General features: G+C 39.4%; 1 protein-coding gene across 5 annotated transcripts in view; it reads right to left on the bottom strand.

The window, feature by feature from the left end:
• The window catches only part of tmem200ca (transmembrane protein 200C, genome duplicate a), a 41070-nt gene that overhangs the window by 5699 nt on the left and 10620 nt on the right, over positions 1 to 24751 (bottom strand). Inside the window, exon 3 of one of the 5 annotated variants that reach the window (XM_048528456.2) lies at positions 18248 to 18338. The exons of the other annotated variants lie outside the window; for them this stretch is intronic. The gene's annotated coding sequence lies outside the window, so the exon portion shown is untranslated. The remainder of the gene's footprint in view (positions 1 to 18247; positions 18339 to 24751) is intronic. 5 annotated transcript variants of the gene reach the window in all.

The raw sequence follows: 24751 nt of genomic DNA, 5'->3' as shown, positions 1-24751 counted from the left end.
TATCCCCACACCCCCAACCATCTCTGCAAAGACATGAAACTGGCTCAGGTAGTAAGTAGATATCTTGAAGATACATTAGAACTCTCGGTGTCGAGTTAACATTAGATTTTAGTATATATTTCACTTTCTGTAAACACTAAGTCCAGAACCAGGTAGACGTTGTCTACAAAATGTGTGAAGGAAATTCATTCACAATGAGATGCAAATAGCCAAGAAACAAATCATTTTATGCCCATGCTAAAGTCATCAGAACTCATTGTGTGGGCAATAGGAATGGATGCAGGGACTGTTTACCAAAATCCAATTTTGGGTAAGAAACACCGTATCAAGTGATACCGAGCAGCCCAGGGACAGAGTTATATTAAAAGATTCTGTCCTGAAAAGGAATAATACTGCTGAGGAATTCACCAAATGAACAGAAGTTAGGCATTTTTAAAAATCTGCTGCCTATATCTTCACCACAGGGCTCAACTATAACTTCGACTGCAGCAAAGCCAGAAAGCTCCCATTTCATGGGAAGCTCCCATTTCATGGGTAAACCTACATTCATCAGGAGAAAACAACTAACCTCCATTCAGTGAAAGGAGTGGAAATCAATAGGACATTTACAGCTACCATCTTCAGAACTAACTGCACTCTTTAAAATTTTACATCTTTTGTTACAATTTTTCTTGCTTGTGTGTCTTGTGTGCCTGAGGAAGTGCAAGCTTTTGTGATTACATTTTGGCTACTGAGAAAATACGTGTTTATTCTTTAAATTTAAAGTAATAACACTCACAGGGTTAAAACAGTTCTTTGGAACACATTTTGTTGCAATTAGTCAAAAAGCTACCATCTGTCCTTTGTCTGTAACTATATCCTTATTGTGAAAATATAATTTGGTAACTCTTGATAATACAATTATGGATTAAATGCATTTTGAGAAAAGCAGATTGGTAAAGAGGGGGTCAAATATGTTTTTCCCTTATATTGTTTCTCTCACCACCTGCTGCAAGCCTAGTCTGGCAGTTACATTCTTCAGAACTGCTGTCAGCCAAGTCAATAGCTTGATGCTACTAAGACATTCTTGGAGCTGAAAATTGAAGACTCTCATTTAAACCACGTGCTCTAGTTACCCTCAGTGCTTCTTCCAAGCAAAGTTCAACATAGGCAGTACAAATTCAGCAGCTGAAGGAGGGTGGTAAGTGTTATGTAGCAGGCAGTTTGATCTGGTTACACTGACTTTGGATCTCATGAAACATATGTTGAGGGCCAATCCCTCCCAATGTTCAATGATCTCTGGGGGCTCTGGCCTTCCCTTGAGACAGGACGTAGACAGGGTGTTGATGGAGGTGTCTGGGATATTGTCTAAAAATCATGGCTTTATGGGGATGATAATACCACATTACTGCTTGATTAGTTTGTGGGACATTGGTCCCAATTATGGCACAATCCTCCAGTTGTTAGCAAAGTAGCCTTTGCAGAGTTGTCTGTGCCGAGTATGCTTTTGCCTTGTTTGGTGCTGAGGTTGATGCCAGTTAATCCATCCAGTTTTATTTTTATTATGAACAAGAACAAAATTGCTGGAAAAGCTCAGCAGGTCTGGCAGCATCTGTGGAGGAGAAAACAGAGTTCACGTTTTGGGTCCGGTGACCCTTCCTCAGAACAGGATTATTTTTATTATGTTCATTCATGGCAATTCATACAACTGAGTGTCTTACTAGGCTATTGTTGTGGGTCTGGAGTCAAATATAGGCCTGACAGATTTTATTTTTTAAAGCAAGACAACTAGAAGAGGATTTACAGCAATGCTTAGGCTTGTATACTCATTACTGATATATTGCTTTTTATTGGAGATTTATTTAACTAAATGAATTTAAATTCTTAAGCTTCCCTGTTGGTTCCTAGACTCTCTATTTCTGAATAACAAATCCAGGACTAGAATTACTAGTCCAGTAACATGAGGACTATGCTATTGTCCCTGGTAGCCAGGAAGGCTTGCATGATGGGTACGATGTTAAAATAGATCACAAAGATATGAAAAAAATGAAATATGACAGGAAATTAATTTGCTAAAAAAATTAATGCAAAGTACAAGTTGGGAAAGAGACAACAGAAATACTATTATGTCTCGATAAATACTCAGTAGAACAGTAAAAAGTGCCAAAAAGCAGGCAGAGATTTAATGTTATTCTATTCCAATATCAAATGTAGAATAGGAATAAGACCAGGGAACTATAGACAAATTAACTTAATCTTTATGGTACACAAGACAATGGAATCTTTACTCAGAGATGTAACAGAAAAATAAAACTTGAAACTGAAATATATTACAGAGTAATTGGTAAAACATGCGTGGCCAATCTTCTTTGAAAAAGGTAGACAATTGTACTGTTGGAAGGTATAATATTTGTATTTCAAAAGACATTTGTTAAAATACCATATAGTGGGCAATTTCACAGTGCAGTTAGACAGCAACCACATTAGCGTGGATCTGGAGTCACATATAAACCAAATTGGGTAAGAATGACCAGAGATTCCTAGCCCAATAGTGATCAACTTACATGACTAAGGCCAAAATCAGTAGACTCGGAAGACAGGGAACAGAATGAGAAATAGGCTAGCTACACAACAGAAATCCTAGGGTAGGAATTAAAATGCAGTTAAGCAAACTTGTAAAAGGTGGGAAGTGTTATTTCTCAGGAGATTTTACTGCCACTATTACCCAGCATTTACATAAGCAGTTTGAACTTGGGAATTGGGACTACAATTTGAGGATGATAACAAATCAGGACAGGTTGAACAGGTTGGGAGTCCTTTTCTTGAAAAGGATTCCATAAGAATTATGAAAAGGGCTGTTATAACTTGTGTTTTATTGGTGAAGAAAATCTACAGCCTTGTGTACCTATATTTCAGTGAGTGAAAACCACGCTAAATAACATATCAAGCCTGATTTCATTCTGGGATCCGATTTCTCCAATAGTAAAATGAGCTGGCATCAGGACAAAAGTAATTCACATCAACAACAACAACAACAACAAATTTTACTTAAATAGTATCTTTAACATAGTAAAACATTCCAGATTCTTAGGCAGAAGCATTAGCAAACAAAATGTGACACTGAGCCACACAAAGCAACATTAGGCAGATGACCAAAATTTCAGCTCAAGAGGTACACATCTGAACAAGTGTTTTAAAAGTGGAAAGAAAGCTAGAGAAGTGGTGATATTTAGGTAAGGAATTTCAGAGCTAGGGCTTTGGCAGTTGAATGTACAACTGTCAATGGTTGCTGTAAATTAAAATCAGGGCACTCAAATTCCAAATTTGAGTGGAAATTATCTGAAGGTTGTGGGGTTAGGGGAGGTTACAGTTAGAGGCCATGGAGTGCTTTGCAAACAACGACGAGAACTTTAAATTTAGGAATGTGAAACCATTGAGATTTACTCAAGCTTTTCTTCTCACCCTTCGTAAAATAGATAAAGGGTTCTTTTGATGTTGCATTTGCAAACAGACACCCAATTTCTCTGCACAGAAATCTTTACTTACTTGTGCAGCACAAAAAAAGTCTAATTCCTTCATAGAAAATAGCAAATGAAGAAACCTAGAAGCACATGTACAGGAGGAACAGCATATGTATTGGGCTTTAAGCTTAAAATTTTCTGAGGTGCTTTACAGGAATGTTATAACACAAAATGTGACAGCTAGTCACAGAAGAAAATATTAGATTAGTTAACCAAAGGTGTTCTCAACTGATAGGTTTTAAAGGTATTTAAAGAGGAAAGCCTAGTAGAGAGGCAGAAGGATGGATTTAAGAGCTTGAATTGTAGGATCCAAAGGGAGGTTACTCAAGTGTGTAAAATTACGAGGGCAGATATCAGAAGGGATTTGGGAACTGGGGGAGATAAGGGTATAGGAGTTCATACAGAGACGTGAAAAGAGAATTAGAATTTTAAAATCAACAAGTTGCTTGACCAGAAGCCACTGTAAAAGGGCGTGAGAAAGGTGAGTGGAACTTGGTATGATTTAAACTACAGACAGCAGAGTTTTGGAGTGACCCCAAATTTAGAGATTAGATTGTGGGAGACAGCCAGGAATGCACTGCAGCAGTCAACTCCAGTGATAATTGATATATAAATGAGGATTTAGCAGGAAATAAATGAAGACAATTGTGAAGTTGACCAATGCTCCAAAAAGGTGGAAATAGGTGATCAAAGCAATGGCAGAAATATGCTGTCGGAAGTTCATTTCTCAGTTAAATGTGACACCAAGATGACACCAAACAGGCTGTTCTAATTTCAGACTACTGCCAGTGTAAGAGATAGAATCAGTAACCCTAGGTAGAAAACAGAGTTTGGATCAGGATCTGAAAACAATGGCTTCAGTCTTTTGAATATTTATTTGGAGATATCCTAGTTCATCCAGTATTGAGGGAATGCTATATAAGTACTGTGATAATTTTGCACTCAGGTGGAGTTAAAGGAGGTAAAGAGAAAGCAGAAATGAGTGTTGTCAACATTTATGTGAAACTAATGCTGTGTTTTTCTCAGAATTGTTACGGTCCAGAAAGAGGCCATTGGCCCATTGTGCCTGCACTGGTTCTATTACCTAATGCCAGGCAGTGCATTCCATACCCTACCTACTTGCTGTAGGAAACATTATCCATGCTTCGTTCACACATCACTTTAATCTATGCCCTTTCATTCTTTTTACTTTCACAAGTGGGAACAACTTCTCCCTATCTACACTATCTGGCCCACTCATGATTTTGGAAACCTCTAATATATCTCCTCTTAGCCATCTTCTCTTCAAGGAGAACAGTCCTAATTTCTTCAATCTGTCCTCACTACTGAAATTTGTCATTTCTGGAACCATTTCTTCTGTAAATTCCGTCAGCACTATGTTCAATGTGTACACACCTTTTCAGAAATGTAGCACCTCTACTCCAAACTCCAACCAAGGACTAACAAGTATCTTGTACAAGCAAATGGCACCTCACTCTTGTAATCTATGCCCATATTATAAAAAGGTGAGAATACTGTACACTTAACTGCTTTCTCCACCTGCCCTGCCACCTTTCAGATCTGTGTATGTACACATTTATGTCCCTGTTCTATACCCCCGTTAGAACTGTATCTCCTATTTTTTGTTTTCCAATATTCTTCTCTCCAAAGTGCATTATCTTATACTTCTCTGCATTGAACCTCAGCTGCCACCTATCTACCCACTGTATCAACATATCAAAGTCCTTTGAGTTCCACACAGTCCTTCTCACAGTTTTCAATAGGATTCCAAATCTTTCAAATGATGTAAGCGAGAAATAGGAAGGAACCAATGATTGATCCTTGTGGGATATCACAGGTACAGGTTTAGAGGTGGCAAAAGACACCAGTGCAAGTGATACTGTGGCTAAAATTAAATAAGAATGGAACCAGGAGAGTGTAATCCAAGCAACGGGATGACACTGGATGTGATCAACCATGTCAAAAGCTGCAAATAGTTTGAAGATTGAATATGTACCACAGTCACCTTGGATATCATGTCAGACTTTGATAACAAATGAACATGGATTCAAAAGGTGATACCATACTCAAATAATTTGGAGAAAATTTGTGAGGTCAGACATAGGGCAGTTATTTGCAAGGATATTGGGAATCCAGCCTGGTTTTATTTTAAAATAAATCAATGAATTGGACATGAAGGCAGATTTAAAGGATAGAGGGAAAACATCTTGAGACAGGGACTGCTAAGGATTTTGGCTAACATGAGGACCAGAAGGAGAAGTTTGTTGATTAACAGTTTAGTGTGGAAATCGGTTTGGGGGAACAGGATGTGGACCTGAAGGCCAAAATGAGCTTACAGAGGGCACAGCAGAGACAGAAGCAAAATTAAAGAAAGATGCAAATTCACAGGTATGACAACAGGGAAGTTTAGAGGATGGTTGGCCCACTGGGTTTGTGGGAGGGAGGATACTGACACATGCAAATGAACAGATAGGTTTCAAAGTATAAAAGTGCCGTGAGCTCCTTGCACTTATTTTGGATGTGAAGGGACAGAAGTAAAAATACAAGTTGGGAGTTATCTTTGCATTCCAGGATGATCAATATGGCATGTACTTATTGCAGACGAAAGCAGCAGCTCATAATGTTTTACATGGTTCCATTTGAAATAAAATAAAAAGTAACAATTTTTCAGCACTTAAGTTTAAAATCATACAGTCCATTTTAGGCACTAATCAGGCCACTTGATTTTTAGAAGGATTTTTTTTAAAAAATCAGGAACTTATTAAAAAATACACAATTTTGATCCAAGATTCTACAAAGATGTCTTTTTTCCTTAGTTACTTATTGTATTTACCCACATTATCTAGGTTGTGTACAAGGTTTTCACTGTCAATTTTCTTTGGTTAGTAAAATGATGATATCAACTTTTCAGTGGCTTATATAAACTTTCGAATGCAAAAGTATCTTATATAAAACATTAAGTGCATTTTCTAATTTTTAAAATCCTACTTTCAAAAAAGACATGGTACAAAAAATAATATTTAGCATCACATTAACTGAAAATATAATTATTTGTTGTGCTATATTGTTTAGGCAAAAATTGATTCTTTTTTACAGCATCCCCATACTGCAATTTGTATAGTGTATGGTGATAGAAATTTGGAAAGTATGAACTGTCTTATATGTATGAGATATGGATGAATCTGGAGTTTGGGTGAGCTGGTCAAACAGTGATGAAGCAGACCTCCTACATCCCAGAACTGAGACTACAATTTATCTTAAATTAGACAGAACAGCTGCAGCTCCTTGTGCAGTCTGCTAAACCGAGGCCTCAAGAATGGGCTGGAACAGCGACCAGACAAATAAGCTGCAGGGATTGGGCAGGAACAGTCATGATTGTCGAGTGTGGGATTCTGGGCAGCAACCCAGTTTTTTTTAAAATTGCTATGATTAGTGATTACAAATTAAGACAATCTGATACTTATTTTTGGAAAGCCTCTTCAGTTCCATAGCCTGTTGAACTGATCTGGAGACCAACACAAAGCAAGTTCCAAGCAATTCAGATTTAAAATGACAAACAGGATCATATTTTCAACATAGTACCCCGATTTCCATTGAAAAACAAATCACTCTGAAACAGGCCAAATTTTGAACACTGAGACAACAAGGTGTAAAGCTAGATGAACATAACAGGTCAAGCAGCATCAGAGAAGGAGGAAAACTGACGTTTTGGGTCTATGCGTTTCTTCAGAAAAAGGAAATTGAACACTCATTGGTTAGCCCCATTCAATAGAGAACCAGCCATGTAACTGGGACAATGATAACTTCTGATCCCACCTTGAGATTATTATGATTTATTTAACTGCAAGCAAAGCCAATGAAAATCAACAGCATTGCTTCTTATCTATAATTATTGGCATGTTTCACTTGGAATGGAGAAATAAATGTCTGTGACTTCTTACCAAAACACAAGCACCGTTACAATCACTGGACTTCATTAAATAAATGGAAAGATTTTGATATAACCCTCTAAAAATATTACATTTTATAATCTGTACTTATTCCATAAACATTAAGAAGTGCCCTCTTAAAAGAACATTAATTTTTTAAAATATAAGTAAATGATCAGTAACACTACAATTTAATTGAGACACAATCTGCATCTATTTATGAGATTAACATCTTTTTCACTTCTATCCTCTAATCCTAACCCAGGTCACAATTTGCTTTCATACCATTGTCACTCTTGGCCAGTCTTTCAGATGTTAATGTGAGCAGTCCCCATGGAAACGCTCCATCTGCTGACAGGCCTGACTTCTATCATGTTCTTCCCTGTAGTTTGAGATTTGGAAAGCTGGTACAGTACTTATAAAACTCCAAGTATAGCCACCGAACTACCCTTTGCAACTGTTTAGTCTAGATTGATACCTTTCAGGGAAGGAAACCTGTCTGCCTGTAATTTCTATTCCACAATGTGTGAATGCTTCATACTACCCTCAGGAGTGACTAAATATGCACAAACAATGTTTATTAAAATCATTAAGAATTGCATTTAGCTTCTCATTCACTAACTGAATCACAAACGTGTATAAGAATCATGAAACTACAACATTAGAATCTGCACGTTCGACTACCACGTACATAAACTGTGGCTGCTTAAAATTCAAAAGAGCTGAACTATAATGTCCTGACAAAGTGACATTAATCTGAAATAAAGAACTAACAAGGTTTAAAAGATAATAAAGAAGCCTCTTACATACAATTACTTACTGTTGTCACCAGAATTAGCTAAATCTTAGAGGCTCTTTTTTAATTCAAAAGAGAATTAGAATTAGGATATCACCTTGAAGCTAGTGACAAACACAGGGTATTAATAAACATGTATCAACACAAGTTATTAATGGTATCAATATTTATTTTAGACTCAAGTGTACAAGTCTAATCTATATCAAATGACCTAATTAAATAAACTTTTTTCTAAGTTAAAAATTGACAAAACCCCAATAAATAGAAAAGCATAAAAGAACTGCAATTTTACAATGGCCATCATTATAACAGGGTTTACAAAACAATCATTTCAAATGCAATTTTAAAACCTTTTCCAGTTTGACATTTTCAGCATAATTTCAGGCTCCATCCAATTTAGTTACCTATTTCCTGTGAATAAGTGAATGTGTACCTCATATCTCTTACAAACTACACCATTCTGCTCTGTAACAACCTTCTACTCATTTAAGTGAAACAACTGTTTAATTCTCCTTTAACTCACTCAAATTGTATTCCATCTCACTGAAATCTCCTAGAAATTTGCTGTTCTCATTTCTCTGCAGTGCTCTTTTTACTCTGGATGGTTATGGTCTGTTTTCTACTGCAGCACTGCTACTTTCCTCCTTATCCCCCACCCCCAGAGACTATGAGAGAGGGTGAAATCCCGCCTTCCTGTGCCCTCATCACCCTCACAAAGAATTTGGAAGCATAACAGGACTGAAATATTACAACCACAAACACAGCAACAACAAAATATTAACTCCTCCAGTATACAATGCACAGAGAATTCTTATAACCGTTGTCCATACAAAAACATAATCAGCCCAGAAAGTTGGTATCAGTGATAATGGGAACTGCAGATGCTGGAGAATCCAAGATAATAAAATATGAGGCTGGAGATGAAGGGTCTAGGCCCGAAACGTCAGCTTTTGTGCTCCTGAGATGCTGCTGGGCCTGCTGTGTTCATCCAGCCTCACATTTTATTATCTTCAGCCCAGAAAGTTAATTATTTTGTGAAATGCTTTACAATTTTTGTTAACTGTTCTACTTCCAACAACCCAGCAACATTCATTAGGTTAGCTATGAAAAGAACATCATGGTCTTTGCATTGTTGGTCTCATTTATTATCTAGGTTTTATTTTTATCGATTCATCTTTTTCTGTATTAATTGCCGGTCTTATTATTCTCCTGTGATGTGGTGGCTATTCTGCTATTGTGCAAGAACAATTTATGTTGTCATTTTCTGTGTTTTCTCTGATCTGATTATCCTCTGTGATATTTTTATGATTTCTCTGGTCTCTATTTTTAGTTTTTTTCTTGACCTTTTATTCTGCTTACCACTCGTCTCCTCCAGCCCTTTCAAAAGATGAAAATCTGTACTGCCAAGAGTATTTCCATAGAAACAATCTATTTTTCAGGAAATTGCTTTCTGTTAAATGGAAATAAATTCTATTTTTAAAGGTTCATGTGGAGATTTGTCCATGGAAATAAAAGTTGTATTTTAGCTAGAATGACATCAAGCTGATGACATACCATACACACTATTAGCCTTTATTTTCCAAACTGTACAGTTACCTACTCTTCAGAATTTAAGGAAGTGATGGCTACCTATTTGAAATGTGGCAGTATAACTGGCAGGAAAAATATTACTTTGAAAGAATTATATTTGATATTTGAAAGGATGTGCTTAATAAGCAGCTCTCAAAAAATTACAGTAGCTGTAGGCTTGGTAAAATAATGTGGTGGGAATGACAATTGTACATCAACAACAGAATAGCAATTGTTAGTGTTGTACATCCCAAAGTTATTGGTATCAGACTTATGAACAGATCTCTCATATTGAAAGTGAACTTTCTCTGCACCTTCTCTGTAGCTGTAGCACTATAATATTCAAATCAAATAGTATACTTCACATTACGTTAGTGATTATGCAGTTTTGGTGCAAATGTATTCATTATTTCATCCCTGATAGCTAATGTTTGTTTTTCTAGCACATATCACCTCTGTAGTGTCAAGTTCAGGATTAATTTGGTTTAAGGCACAATTAATGAACACACAAAGAAGCAACAGGACAATAATTTAGCCTCTCATGCCTGCTCCACTATTCAATCACATCATGGCTGCTCTGACCTTAACCACAATTTCATATTCTTACATACCCCCAAAAATCTTTCATCCTCTTGGTAAATCAAGAACCTATCTGCCTCTGTCCTAAAAACATTTAATGATTCTACATCTTTTGCATTTTAACCCCTTATTTTTTAAACTATGACCCTTAACTGCAGATCCTCCCATAAGAGAAAGCATCCTTCCCACATCCACGCAGTCAAGTAGCCTCAGGAACTTACATGCTTTAATTAAGTCACCTCTGACTCTTCTAAACTCCGGAGGATACAGGTCTATCCTGTCTAGCCTTTCCTCAAAGGCATTCTGCTAATCTTAGGTGTTAGCCTAAGAAATCTTCTCTGAACTGCTTCCAACACATTAACATCCTTCTGTAAGTACGACGAACATACTATCTATAATATTTCAGGTGTGATCTTACCAATGCCCTGCTAAGGGGAGACGACGGCCTAGCAGTATTATCATTGGGCTGTAAATCCAGAGACCCAAGTAATGTTCTTGGGACCCGTGTTCAAATCCTCTCATGGTAGATGATGGAATTTGAATTCAGTAAAAATATGGAATTAACAGATGACCATGAATCCACTATTGATTCTGGGGAAAAAAAATCCAACTGGTTCACTAATTCTCTTTAGGGAATGAAACTGCTATCTTTACCTGGTCTGGATACATGTGACTCCAGACCCACAGCAATGTGGGTGACTCTTAAGTGCCCTCTGGGCAATTAGTGCTGGCAACAAATGCTGGCCTAGTCACTGATGCCCTCATCCCATGAATGATTTAAAAAAAAACGCTGTATAATCTCCCTATTCTTGCAGGCAATTCCTCTCACAACAAACCATTCTATTACCTTTTCTATTATTTGCTCTACCTGCATACTATCCTTCTGCAATCCATGCATTAGGACATCCAGATCTCCCTGCATCTCTGAGCTCTGCAACCTCTCATTACGCCTCTTTATTCTTTATGCCAAAGTAGACAATTTAACACTTTTCCACATTATTTCCATTTGCAAGATCTTTGTCCACACACTTAATCTATATCATTTGTAAGCTTCTTACATCCTCTTCACAGCTTACTTTCCTACTTATTTTTGTGTCATCAACAAATTTATCTACCATACCTTCGATCCCTTCATCCAAATAATTTATATAAATTGCAGATTTGAGGTCTCAGCACTGATCCCTGTGGCACACCACACATGACATTCTGCCAGCCTGAAAAAGACCCATTTATTTCCACTGTCTGCTTCCTGTTAAATTAGAGTCATAGAGTCATGGAGTTATATAACACCAAAACAGGCCCTATAGTCCAACTAGTCTAGACTGACCATAATCCCAAACTAGACTAGTTCCATCTAGTTGCACTTGGCCCATATCGCTCAAAACATTTCTTATTCATGTACTTATGGAAATACCTTTTAAACATTGGTGTGTGTGTGGAATGAACAGTTATATTCTCTGTGCAGAAAAGTTGTTATTCCTTTTTTTAAAAATGTTTCTTCTCTCACCTTAAAGAATATGCCTCCTACTCTTGAAATACCCCACACTAGGGAAAAGACACCTGTCATTCACCTTATCTATACCACTCATGATTTTATAAACCTCTAAGATCACCCTTTAACATCGTTTGCTTCAGTGAAAAAAAGTCATATCTGTGCTAATATGTAACACACTCTATCATGGGCTTTTATTTTCCACAATTATTTCTGATGTGGCATCTTACCTAAAGCCTTCTGGAAATATAAATACAATACATCCATTGGTTCCCCTTTATCTAATGCAGAAGATATCTCTTCAAAGACCTCTAATGAATTGATTGAGCATGATTATCTTGTCAGCTCTAGCTGATTACCTTGAATTTATCAAAGTACCCTGTAATAATGTATTTTATGATGGTCTCTAACACTTTCCCTTTGATAGATGTTAAGCTAATTGTCCTGTAGTTTCCAGCTTTCTGCCTGCCTCCCTTTTTGAATAACGAGTTATATTAGCTATTTTTTCAATCTAAAGGAACTTTTCCCGAATCTGCTGAGTTTTAGAAAATTAAAACCAATGCATTAATTATCACAAAACTAAAACAGCTGTGGATGTTATAAATCTTCAACACAAAGCAATTGCTGGATAAATGCAGCAGGTCTAGCAGCATCCATGGACAGAAAACAAAGTTAATGTTTCAAGTCCAGTAACCCTTCTTCAAAACAAGCATTATCAATTATCTCACTACCTACTTTTAAAACTCTAGGGTGAAAACCATCAGGATCCAGGGATTGTCAACTCATGGTTTCAATATTTTGCTCAGTACTACTTTACTGATAACTGAAAATTTCTTGAGTTCCTTCCTCCCTGTCAATTCCTGGTTTATAGCAATTCCAGGGTGTTACTTGTATTCTCCCATGTGAAGAACAGTGCAAGGTATCTAAGAATAACAAAGTGTGGGGCTAGATGAACACAGCAGGCCAAGCAGCATCTTAGGAGCACAAAAGCTAATGTTTCGGGCCTTGATCCTTCATCAGAAAAAAAAAGCTGCTGAGTGCAAGGTATCTCTTCTGTTCATCTGGCATCTTTTTATCCTCCATTATTAATTCAGCAGACTCATTTACTACAGGAACAACACTTACTTTTTAAAAGTCTTTTGTTTAAAATAGCTGAAGAAACATTTTGTATATTTTCAGCTTTTTTTTCTTGTACACTACATTTTCCCTTCCTTACCAAACTTTTAGTACTTTTTGTTTCTTTGTATATTTTGTCCAACCTGCTGACTTGCCACCTATCTTCACACAATCGCATGGCTTTTGAGTTTGACACTATCTTTCACTACCTTTTTAGCTAACTACAAATAGCATCCCTTAGAATTTTTCTTTATAGAACATTACAGCACAGTACAGGCCCTTTGGCCCTTGATGTTGTGCCGACCTGTCATACCGATCTCAAGCCCATCTAACCTACACTATTCCATGTACGTCCATATGCTTGTCCAATGATGACTTAAATGTACCTTAAGTTGGCGAATCTACTACCGTCGCAGGCAAAGCGTTCCATTCCCTTACTACTCTGAGTAAAGTAATAAACAACAGCATTCTGAATAAAACAATGTATGAACAGCTTAAGTTGAAAACACAGCTTATTACATTGGTTTATACATGGAAACATGAAGATCCACAAAACCTGAGCGCATGCTTTCTGCATCACACAAGCAATGTTCAAACAACAACTGAATTACTGCCACGTGAGTACAATGTAAACGTCTAAAGAAAATTATACAATGTAATATGTAAAAATATAAACAGACTCTAAACAAAATAACCACTGAAAGTAATACATCTAAACACCTTCTCAAAAAAGCAGTCTGCTCATAAGATTTAGAAGGCATCAGCAGTGATGTGCAGATTACAATGCAGGGCATCCATGGTATACTGAAGGTTGCAGTAATTGAAAAGAATCTATGCAAGATCCAAAATGTTAATAAGCTCAAGTAGAAATTGCATAAATGAAGTGACAGGGCAACAGGTCATATTGATGGTAGATTAGACAAAACTGGTATGAAGATTGATGGAAAAGCAGTGGTTGTGGGACATATTGGGACAATCATTTTCTCCTGACGCCAGTAGTGAGTCAGGAAATTTTCAAGTTCTGTGCACCTGCCTTGGCAGGAAGTATCTAAATGAAATTGTCACTGCTGTGGTGGGTACAGGATTCAAGCCTGTACATCATTGACATGAAACAGTAGCAGTCACTGGGGCTGCCAATTGCCAGTTGTGCTATTTAAAAGTAGTTTCCTTATACTTAGGAGACCTAGCTCTCATTACTCATATCCTCTCACCCATGCTTTATGTCCATAGTCCCAACCCAAATGGCCTCTCAGATGCTCCATTCCAACTCATGGCTCCTCAAACACCCTAAAAAAATTGTTTGTATCCTCCATGCAAATCAACATTCACCACCTGCCTCCATGTCCTATTACAGCCCTAACGTCAACTTAGTGCCATCTCATGATCTCCGCAGCCAGCCACAGGACCCTTTATAACATCTATGCCAACTCTACACCCACCTACCACCCTCTCACCATGTCAACTCACCCCGTATCCACTGTAGACATACTCCTGAAGCCATATTGAAAGAAAATAAAATTCTAAATGTCTATTAGAGTTCCTGTTTTTTTTTAAAGTGACTAGGGCATTTTTATATAAAGGATTGCAGCTGCTGGAAATCTAAAACAAAAACAGAAATTGTTGGAGAAACTCAGCAGGTCTGGCAGTATTTGTGGAGAGAAAACAGTTAACACTGAGACCAATCACCCATCTTCAGAACAGTTCTTCCCCTGCTGGTGCAAATGAGACATTAGAAATGGATATGAGGCTTCTGGATCTTTGTCTCACCTGTCCAATTAAAAGGTCCCTTCCCTGGAATCTCAATGGACCCAGGAAAACCCAGCAAATGATAGAGAGATCAAGATTTCAGAGAATACATAATTACCAGATAACAGGTGATCACTCATCAAAATTGACCATATGTACTCAAGTAACAGTCAGTCAATCTAATGCTACAGTTGACCCCAGCTTTTTGATGCAAAATCCATTGTTTCCTATATATTGCATTTATAAGTTAACCTTTTGCTTTTGGCCAAAATATCCTCAATTTTTCACATACCTCGTAATAGTTTTTGGTGTAGGCTTGATGGAACCATATAATGAGTCTTTTTCACACATGCTCTTTTCTCTTTAAATGACAGGACCAGCAATGGCTGATACCTCGTGCCAGCCATTGCATTCTGAATTCAGGACCACGGTCAGCAACCATTGTAAGTGTCAGCATCAGTTCAGCAGTTTCCAAATTCTGGTGCGGATTTTAATACCTTAAACTAAAAGATTACCTCTACTTACTGCCGCAAAAAAAAAAACTGGCCTCAAAATCTTGACTTTTACACAAGAAGATACAGTACTGGAAATCACTGCCTTTAAGGGTGGTAGAGGCAGAAGCCCTTATAACATTTAAGAGGTATTTAGGTGCACACTTGCAATACCAAGGCATACTGGCTATGGGCTAAGTGCTGGAAAATGGGATTAGTATAGTTGGGTGGTCATTTGAAGTGTCAAAAAGCCCTCTTCTGTGCTATAAACAGTTATTATTCCATGAGTACTTGTCAAAACTAAGTGAAAGTCTCAATGCACAAAGTAAAGAAAACTTCTACTTTTGACAAAAATATAAGCAGGGAGTAGGAGTAGGGAATACCAACAGAGAAAGAAAATGAAGCTAAAAAGGAAACAGAGATAATGGGAACTGCAGATGCTGGAGAATCCGAGATAACAAAATGTGGAGCTGGGTGAACACAATAGGCCAAGCAGCATCTTAGGAGCACAAAAGCGGACGTTTCGGGTCTAGACCCTTCATCAGAAAAGGGGGATGGGGAGAGGATTCTGAAAGAAATAGGGAGAGAGGGTGAGGCAGACCGAAGATGGATAGAGGAGAAGATAGGTGGAGAGGAGAGTATGGGTGGGGAGGTAGGGAGGGGATAGGTCAGTCCGGGGAGGACGGACAGGTCAAGGGGGCAGGATGAGGTTAGTAGGTAGGAAATGGAGGTGCGGCTTGAGAAAAAGAAACATACTGAATTCACATTAAAACAACAAATTTTTGAAATTCTTACGTTGCAAAATAGTACTTAGCATACATTCATAACTTCCCTAAATTGACTATGAAACTCCAGATAAGTGGCTCGACTTCATCCAAGGGTACAAACATACCTTCCAGGTTAAGCAACACTTCACTTGCACTTCTCAGAATGTAGTCTACTACATTCGTTGCTCACAATGTGGTATTCCTTTACATTGGGGAAACAAAGTGGAGACTGGGTGACTGTTTCACAGAACATCTATGTTCTGCTCACTAAAAAGACCCTGAGCTACCTGTTGCCTGCCACTTTAACACACCACACTGTTCTGCATCCAACATCTGTGTCTGCAGCTTGCTGCAGTGTTTCAGGGAAGCTCAATTCATAGAGTTCAATAATTTTAGGGCCTAAACTCTCCCACGTCCTAGCACCCCCCACCCCACACACAGGCCTTGCTATCATACAGCCGGTCATTACATACTACCTATTGTTCACTACCAGCCACCATTAATAACTATTCACCCTCCTAGCCAGATCGTTATCAACTTCTTTGTCTATTCAACTGCTCTCTTCTCTCTTTGGGCTCTCTCGTATTGTTTACTCCCTACCCCATTCCCATCCCTATTTTCTGCAGATAAACCAACACTTCCCCAGCTACCATCAATTTTGATAAAGGGTCACCGGACCTGAAATATCAACTCTGATTTTTTTCTTCACAGGTGCTGCCAGTCCTGCTGAGGTTTTCCAGCAACCTGTTTTTGTTCCTGATTTTGGCCCTGACTTGAGGCATTTGTAGTTTTAATGAAATTTATTTCATCTCTGAATGTTATCTATTAATTCTTTGTATATTTTTACATAATTTTATTCCCTATTTTTGTTTTTCTGCTCATCAGATATACATTTTTTATTTACTTAATATATAAATCAACAGATGGTTGGTTAGTTCAGATGGTTATAATTCAGAGTTAATAATGCCAATATCATAGGTTCAGTCACCATACTGACCAACACTGCTAACTTCCAACTGAGATTTTAGGGCAACATGGTGGCGAAGTCGTTAGTAATGCTTTCTTAACAGTGCTAGGGACTTGGGTTCGATTCCACTATGTATGTGGAGTTTGCGTGTTCGTGGAGTCTGCATGGGTTTCTGTTAGGTGCTTAGTTTCCTTCCAGTCCGAAAGTGTGCATGTTAGGTGCACTGGCCATGTTACATTTCCTTTGTGTATAGGGATGTGCTTGGATTGGCCAAGGTAAATGTGGCGTTATAGGGATAGGGTAGGGGATTAGGATCTGTGTGGGATGCTCTTTAGAGGTTTGGTGCAGACTCAGTGGGCTGATGACCTCTTTCTGCACTCTAGGGATTCTATGATTCCATAAAAAGATATAAAAAAAATTATGGATAATAATGAGCACAACTACGAGTAAATAATTTGTAATCAGCAAATAAAGTCTTTTTCTCTTCATTCAAGGGACATGGTGATGCATGCTGGAGGCATTTATTGCCCATCCTTACCTTTCTTGGAAAAGATGGGGCTGGGTATTGATTGGAGGGAGGAGCCCTCCTAGCATCATAGAGTCATACAGCAGGGAAACAGACCCTTTCGTCCAACTCGTCCATGCTTACCAGGTTTCCCAAACTGAACTAGTCTCATATACCTGCATTTGGCCTATATCGTTCTAACCATGTCTACTCATGCATCCGTCCAAATATCTTTTAAATGGTGTAAACTGTACCTGCCTCTACCATTTCTTCTGGCAGTTCATTCCATTTACACACCATCCTGTGTGTAAAAAAAAAATCCTTCAGGTCCCTTTTAATCCTTCCCCTCTCACCTTAAACCTACATCCTCTAGTTTTGAAGTCCTCTATCCAAGGGAAAAGGCCTTTGCTATTCACCCTATCTATGCCTCTCATGATATTATGAACATCTATAAAGGTCACCCCTCAGCCTCTTACAATTCAGGGAAAATAGTCTCAGCCTATCCAGCCTCTCCGTATAACTCAGACCATCTTCTTAAACTGTTGCAATCCTCATTACGCTAAGGCACCTACAAATGAATAGGAATAGAGTTTCAGGGTTTCCAACGAATGACACTGAATGAATTATGATACAGTTCCAAATCAGGAAGTAATTGAATTAGAGGGAAACTTACATATGATGGTACTCCCTGCTACATCATAAGTGGTAGAAGTCAAATGTTTAGAATGTACTGGCAGAAGACCCTCGATGAGTTACTGCAGTGCATCTTGAAGGTTAAACAAACATTTACCTCTTGTGTGTCAGTGGTGGTAGGCATGAATGTTGAAGGCGATGGATGGGATGCTTTGTCCTGGATGGTGTCAAGCTTCTTGCTTCTTGGACTGTACTCATCCAACAAAGTACAAAGTATTCAATCACATTCCTGATTTATACAGCCATAGTGTCAATCAGCACGGAAACAAACCCTTTGGTCCAGTCGTCCACGCTGACCATGTTCCCGAACTAAACTAATCTTACTGCCTGTGTTTAACCATAACCCTCCCAATAGTTGTTATTCCCATCCACTTATCCAAATATCTTTTAAAATGTTGTAATTGTAACTGTAACTGCATCCACCACTTCCTCTTGCAGTCCATTCCACACACGAACCACCATGTAATAAAATTGCCCCACATGTTCTTTTTAAAACGTTCTCCTCTTACCTTACAAATATAGAACATAGAACAGTATGGCACAGTACAGGCCCTTCAGCCCACGATGTTGTGCCGACCTATTATCCTCTGAAGATCAATCTACCCTGCCTACCCTATACTTTACTATCCTCCATGTGGCTATCCAAGAGTCGCTTAAAAATCTCGAGAGTATCTGACTCCACTATCACCACTAGCAGTGCATTCCATAAGCCTACCACTTTCTGTGTGAAGAACATATCTCTGACATTTCCGCTGTACCTTCCGCCAATCACCTTAAAGTTATGCCCCCTCATAATAGTCATTTCCGCCCTGGGAAAAACTCTCTGACTACGCATTCTATCTATGCCTTTCATCATCTTGTAAACCTCTATAAGTCACCTCTCATCCTTCTTCACTCCAATGAAGGAAGTCCTAGCTCCCTCCATCTTTCCTCATAAGACCTGCCCTCCAGTCCAGGCAATTCCCCTGCCAATGAAAGCCAACACATCATACACATTCTTTAGAATCCTACGACTTGAGTAGCAACTTTGAGAGATCTATGGGCGAGGACGCTAAGATCCCTCTGTTCCTCCACACTGCTGAGAATCCTGCCATTAACCCTGTATTCTGCATTCAAATTCAACTTTCCAAATTGAATCAAGTCACACTTTTCTGGGTTGAATTCCATCTGCCACTTCTTTGCCCAGCTCTGCACCCTGTAAATGTCCCTATGCAACTGACAAAAGCCCTTGACACTGTCCACAACTCCACCAACTTTCATGTCATTGGCAAACTTAATAACACACCCTTCCAGTTCCTCATCCAAGTCATTTATAAAAAATCACCAAGCGCAGAGGTCCCAGAGCACTACAGGTCACCGAGCTTCAGGCTGAATACTTTCCATCTAATACCACCCTCTGCCTTCTATTGGACAGCCAGTTTTGAATCCACATAGCCAAATTTTCCTGAATCCCATGCGTCCTTACTTTCTAAATGAGGTTCCATGTGGAACCTTATCAAATGCCCTCCTAAAATCCATATATACCACATCCACTGCTCTACCTTCATCAGTGTGTTCTGTCACATCCTCAAAGAATTCAGTAAGGCTTGTGAAGCAAGGCCTGCCCCTCACAAAGCCATGTTGACTATTTCTAATCAAACTGTGCTTTTCTGAATAATCATAAATACTATTTCTCAGAATCCTCTCCAATAATGTTCCCACCACAGAAGTAAGACTGACTGGTCTGTAATTTCCACGATTACCCCTATACCCTTTCTTGAACAAGAAATGACATTTGCCACCTTCCAATCTTCTGGTACTACTCCAGTATACAGCGAGGATGCAAAGATCATTGCCAAAGGGGCAGCAATCTCTTCCCTCACTTCTTGTATACATCTTGGGTATATATCGTCTGGCCCAGGGGACTTATCTATCTTCATGTTTTTCAAAATGTCTCAGCACATCCTCCTTTCTAACATCAACTTGTTTGAGCATATTTGCCTGTTTCATGCTGTCCTCACAAATGTCAAGGTCCCTCTCACTAGTGAATACTGAAGTAAAATATTCATTAAGGACCTCCCCTATCTCCTCTGACTCCGCACACAAGTTCTCTCCACTATCTCTAATTGGCCCTACCCTCATTCTGACAATCCCTCTTGTTCATCATGTAAATATAGAAAGCCTTGGGGTTTTCCTTGATCCTACCTGCCAAGCTTTTCTCATACCCCCTTCTAGCTCTCCCAAGTCCATTCTTCAGTTCCTTCCTGCTACCTTGTAGACCTCTGGAGCTCTGTCCAATCCTTGCTTCCTCAACTTTAAATAAGCCTCCTTTTCCCTCTTGACTAGATGTTCAACATGTCTTGTTATCCAAGGTTCCTTCACCTTACCATCCTTTCCTTGCCTCAGTGGGACAAACCTATCTTATTCCTGTAGCAACTGCTCCCTATCAACCTCCACATTTCAATTGGGCATTTCTTGAGAACATCTGATCCACTTCGTGCTCCGTAGTTCTTGCTGAATAGCATTGTAATTTCTCCTCCCCCAATTAAATACTTTCCCGTACCGTCTGCTCCTATCTCTCTCCATGACTGTAGTAAATGTCAGAGAGTTGTGATCACTATCACCAAAATGCTCTCCCACCGAGAAATCTGACACCTGACCTGGTTTGTTGCCAAGCACCAAATCCAATATGGCCTCCCCTCCAGTCAGAATATCTACATGTTTGGTCAGAAATCCTTCCTTGGTACACCTGACAAAATCTGCTCCATCCAAACTATTTGCACTTAGGACGTTCCAGTCTACATTAGGGAAGCTGAAGTCACCCATGACAAAACGTACTTCCGTACCTTTCCAAAATCCATCTCCCAATCTGTTCCTCACTGACTCTGTTGTTATTGGGAGGTCTATAGAAAACTCCCAATAAAGTGACTGCTCCTTTCCTGTGTCTGACTTCCACCCATACTGACTAAGTAGAGAAACCCTCCTCCACAACCTCCCTTTCTACAGCTGTGATATCATCCCTGATTAGCAATGCCACTGTCCCACATCTTTTACCTCCCTCCCTATTTCTTTTGGAACATCTATACCCTGGAACATCCAACAACCATTCCTGCCCCTGTGTTATCCAAGTCTCCGTAATGGCCACAACATCACAGTTCCAAGTACAGGTCCATGCTCTAAGTTCGTCACCCTTATTCCTGACACTTCTTGCATTGAAGTAGACACACCTCAGCCTGTCGCACTGACTGCCACTTTGCCCTATCAACTGCTTATCCTTCCTCATAGATTCTCTGATTGCTCTGTCTGTCTGTACATTGGCTACCCCATCCTCTGATCTGTAGCTCCGGTTCCCATCCACTGCTCCCTATTTTTGAACTTCCCGACCTTAGGGAAAAGACCCTCGCTATTCATCTTATCTGTACACCTTATGATTTTATAAACCTCAATAAGGTCATTCCTCAACCTCCTATGCTCCAGTGAAAAAGGTCTGGGCCTATCCAGCCTACTTTTATAACTCAAACCTCCAATCCCAGCAACACTGGCAGCAGGAAGGCTGATGTTTCAGGCCTAGACCCTTCTTAAGAAGTCTGAAGAAGGGTCTAGGCCCAAAACGTCAACCTCCTGTTCCTCTGATGCTGCTTGGCCTGCTGTCTTCATCCAGCCTCTACACCTTGTTATCTAGGATTCTCCAGCATCTGCAGTTTCTACTAGCTCTGGAACATACTGGTAAATATTTTTTAATTTAATAATATCCTTCCTACAGCAGAGCAGACAGAATGGCACACAGTACTCCAGAAAATGTCCTGTACAACCTCAATATGATATCCCAACTCTTCTACTCAAAGGACTGAGCAATAAAGGCAAGCATGCTGAATGCCTTCTAAATCATTCTATCTACCCGTGACACAAATTTCAAAGAACTGTATACACCTAGATCTTTTTCTCAGTTCAACACAGGGCCCTAGCATTAATTGTACAACTCCTACCTTTCTTTGTTTCACCAAAATGCAATACCTCACATCTATCCAATGGTGAATGTGCACACAATTACAAGTACATGAACAGGGAAAGGTTTGGAGGATAATAGGCCAGGAGCAGGCAAGTGGGACAAGTTTAATTTGGTATTTATGGTTGACATGGGCTATTTGGACTGAAGGGTCTGCGTCCATGCTACGTGACTCTAAAAATTTGTGCCTTTTCAGATAAGACAGAAATTGGGGAGATAGCAGGGGAGTTACCCGCAACAGTATTCCTATGGACACTGGTTGGTCTACTCTTCCAGCTTCTTGTCAATGGTAACTATCAGGATTTTAATAGCAAAGCATTCAATAATGCTAATGCCATTGAACATCAAAGACAAAATGTTCAGGTTCTCTCATTGAAGGTGGTCGTTCATGCCACAGAAATGTTAGGCAATGTTACTTGCCACTTACTATCAGACGCCTGGTGTTGTCCAGGACTTGCTATAAGTGTACATGGGGTACTTCAGTGCCTAAGGAATTGCAACTCATGCTGAACATCATACATCCCCCCCGTTTCCATTTATGATTGATGGAAGGTCATTGATGAAGCAGCTGAAGATGGTTGGGCTTTGTGGATTGCTCTGAGGAACTTCTCGGGTTGAGATGACTGATTTCTAACAACCATCTTCCTTTCTGTGTTAGATATGACTCAAACCAGTAAACAGCTTTCCTAGTTTTTACTCAATCCTAATTTTGCTACAGCATCCTGATGTTGATGCCCTACTTGGTCAAATACTGCACTGATGTTAAGGGCAGTTTCTCTCATCTCATCTTTGGAGTTCAACTCTTTTGTTCATGTTTTATCAAATGCTGAAATAAATTGAGAAACTGAGTGACTGGCAGGGCACAAACTGAGTGCCAACGAACAAGTTATTACTTTGAACATGTCACTTGGAAGAAGCATCTGAGATCCCTTCCATCACGTTGCAGATGATTAGGAGTAGGCTGGTAGGATGCAAACTGGCTATGTGGGATTTGTTTTGTTTTGCGCACATACTCAGGAACTTTTTCACATTGCCAGATAGATGTTAATGCTGTGGCTGTCCTGGAGCAGTTTGGTTTGAGGCCTGGCTATTTCAGGGCACAAGTCTTCAATATTTTTTCCATGTTTTCAAGGCCACTGCAAAATCCAGTGACCTCAGATGTTTTTTATGATCACGTGCATAGAACTGCATTGGTTGAAGGCTGACATCCTTGATGCTGGGGACCTCCAGAGAAGGCTGTGATTCACTAGGGACTTCTGGTTGATGCTTCAGCCTTGTCCTTTGCACTGACACACTTGGCTTCCCTATAATCAAGGACCAGATATTTATGGAGTCCCAGTTCCCATTCCACAACCATTCAAGATTGGATGTTGTAGAACTGCAGAGCTTAACCCGGTTGTGGGACTGCATAGCCCTGTCTATTGCACGCTGCATCTTCTGTTTGGCACACAAGTAGTTCCACTCTGCATCTCATTTTTACACATGGTTGGTAGTGATTTTGACATGTCCTCGTACATTCACATAACAGGGTTTATCTTTTTGTTTGATGGCGAAAAGGAAATAGGGAAAATGCGAGGCCATAAGATTATAGATTGTGATTAAACTGTAGTTCTGTCACTACTGATGATCCACAGTGTCTCACGGAGGCCCAGTTTAGAGGGGCTAGATTTGTTCAAAGCATGTCCCGTATTGCATGGTGGCAACGCCACAACAGACGGCACTTATAACATGAAGACGGAATTTCATCTCCACAAGGACTTTGCACTAGTCACTCTTATCAATATGGTCCTGGACAAGACACACCTGTTAATATGTAGATTGATGAAGATGAGGTAGAGTTTTCCATCATATTGATTCCCTCACTACTGGTGCAGTTGAGTACGGCAGTTTTGTTCTCCAGGGCTCGGCCAGCTCAAATGGTAGTACCAAGGCACTTTCGGTGATGCACATTGGAGACTCCCACCAGAGTACATTCAGTGTTCCTGTTATTCTCAGCCTTTCCTCCAGGTGCTGTCCAAAACGTAGGAATATATCATTACTGATTCATGAGCCAAGGGCTAGATAGTCATAGGGGGAGAACAATAGATGGCTTAGCCAGCTAGATGGCTGGTTTCTGATACAGAATGACACCAACATTATGGACTCAATTCCCACACTAGATGAGGTTACCATGAAGAACTCGCCTTCTCAACCTCTCCCCTTGTCTGAGACGTAGTCACCCACAGGTTAAACCGTCTCTCACTCTCTAATAGGACAGCAGCCCTACAATCTGACGTGGTCATGATGGTGACTTTATCTTTACATGTTTTGAATTTCAATAAATCTTTACACTGTGAAGTAAAGAAACAATGACAGTGACAATCAGTTTATATAGTGGTTATGCAACCTTTCAAAGCCTCTATCAATGATTTCATCATGAGACTATGTAGAAGCATTTAGTTCCTGATTTCCCCTGTCCTTTCCTAGTATAAAAGCAACCTGGATGTTCTGTTTAAAGCTAAACTAAGCTTCAAATCTCACATTTAGTCTATGATCAACTTCCGTCAACTTCCAGAAAAATATCATAAAATCTGCCACATTACAGGAAGGATGTGGAGGTTTGGGAGAAGGTGCAGA

The sequence above is a fragment of the Stegostoma tigrinum genome, chromosome 5 (genome assembly GCF_030684315.1).
Source record: "Stegostoma tigrinum isolate sSteTig4 chromosome 5, sSteTig4.hap1, whole genome shotgun sequence".
NCBI lineage: Eukaryota > Metazoa > Chordata > Chondrichthyes > Orectolobiformes > Stegostomatidae > Stegostoma > Stegostoma tigrinum.
This window is presented reverse-complemented; position numbering and strand designations above follow the sequence as displayed.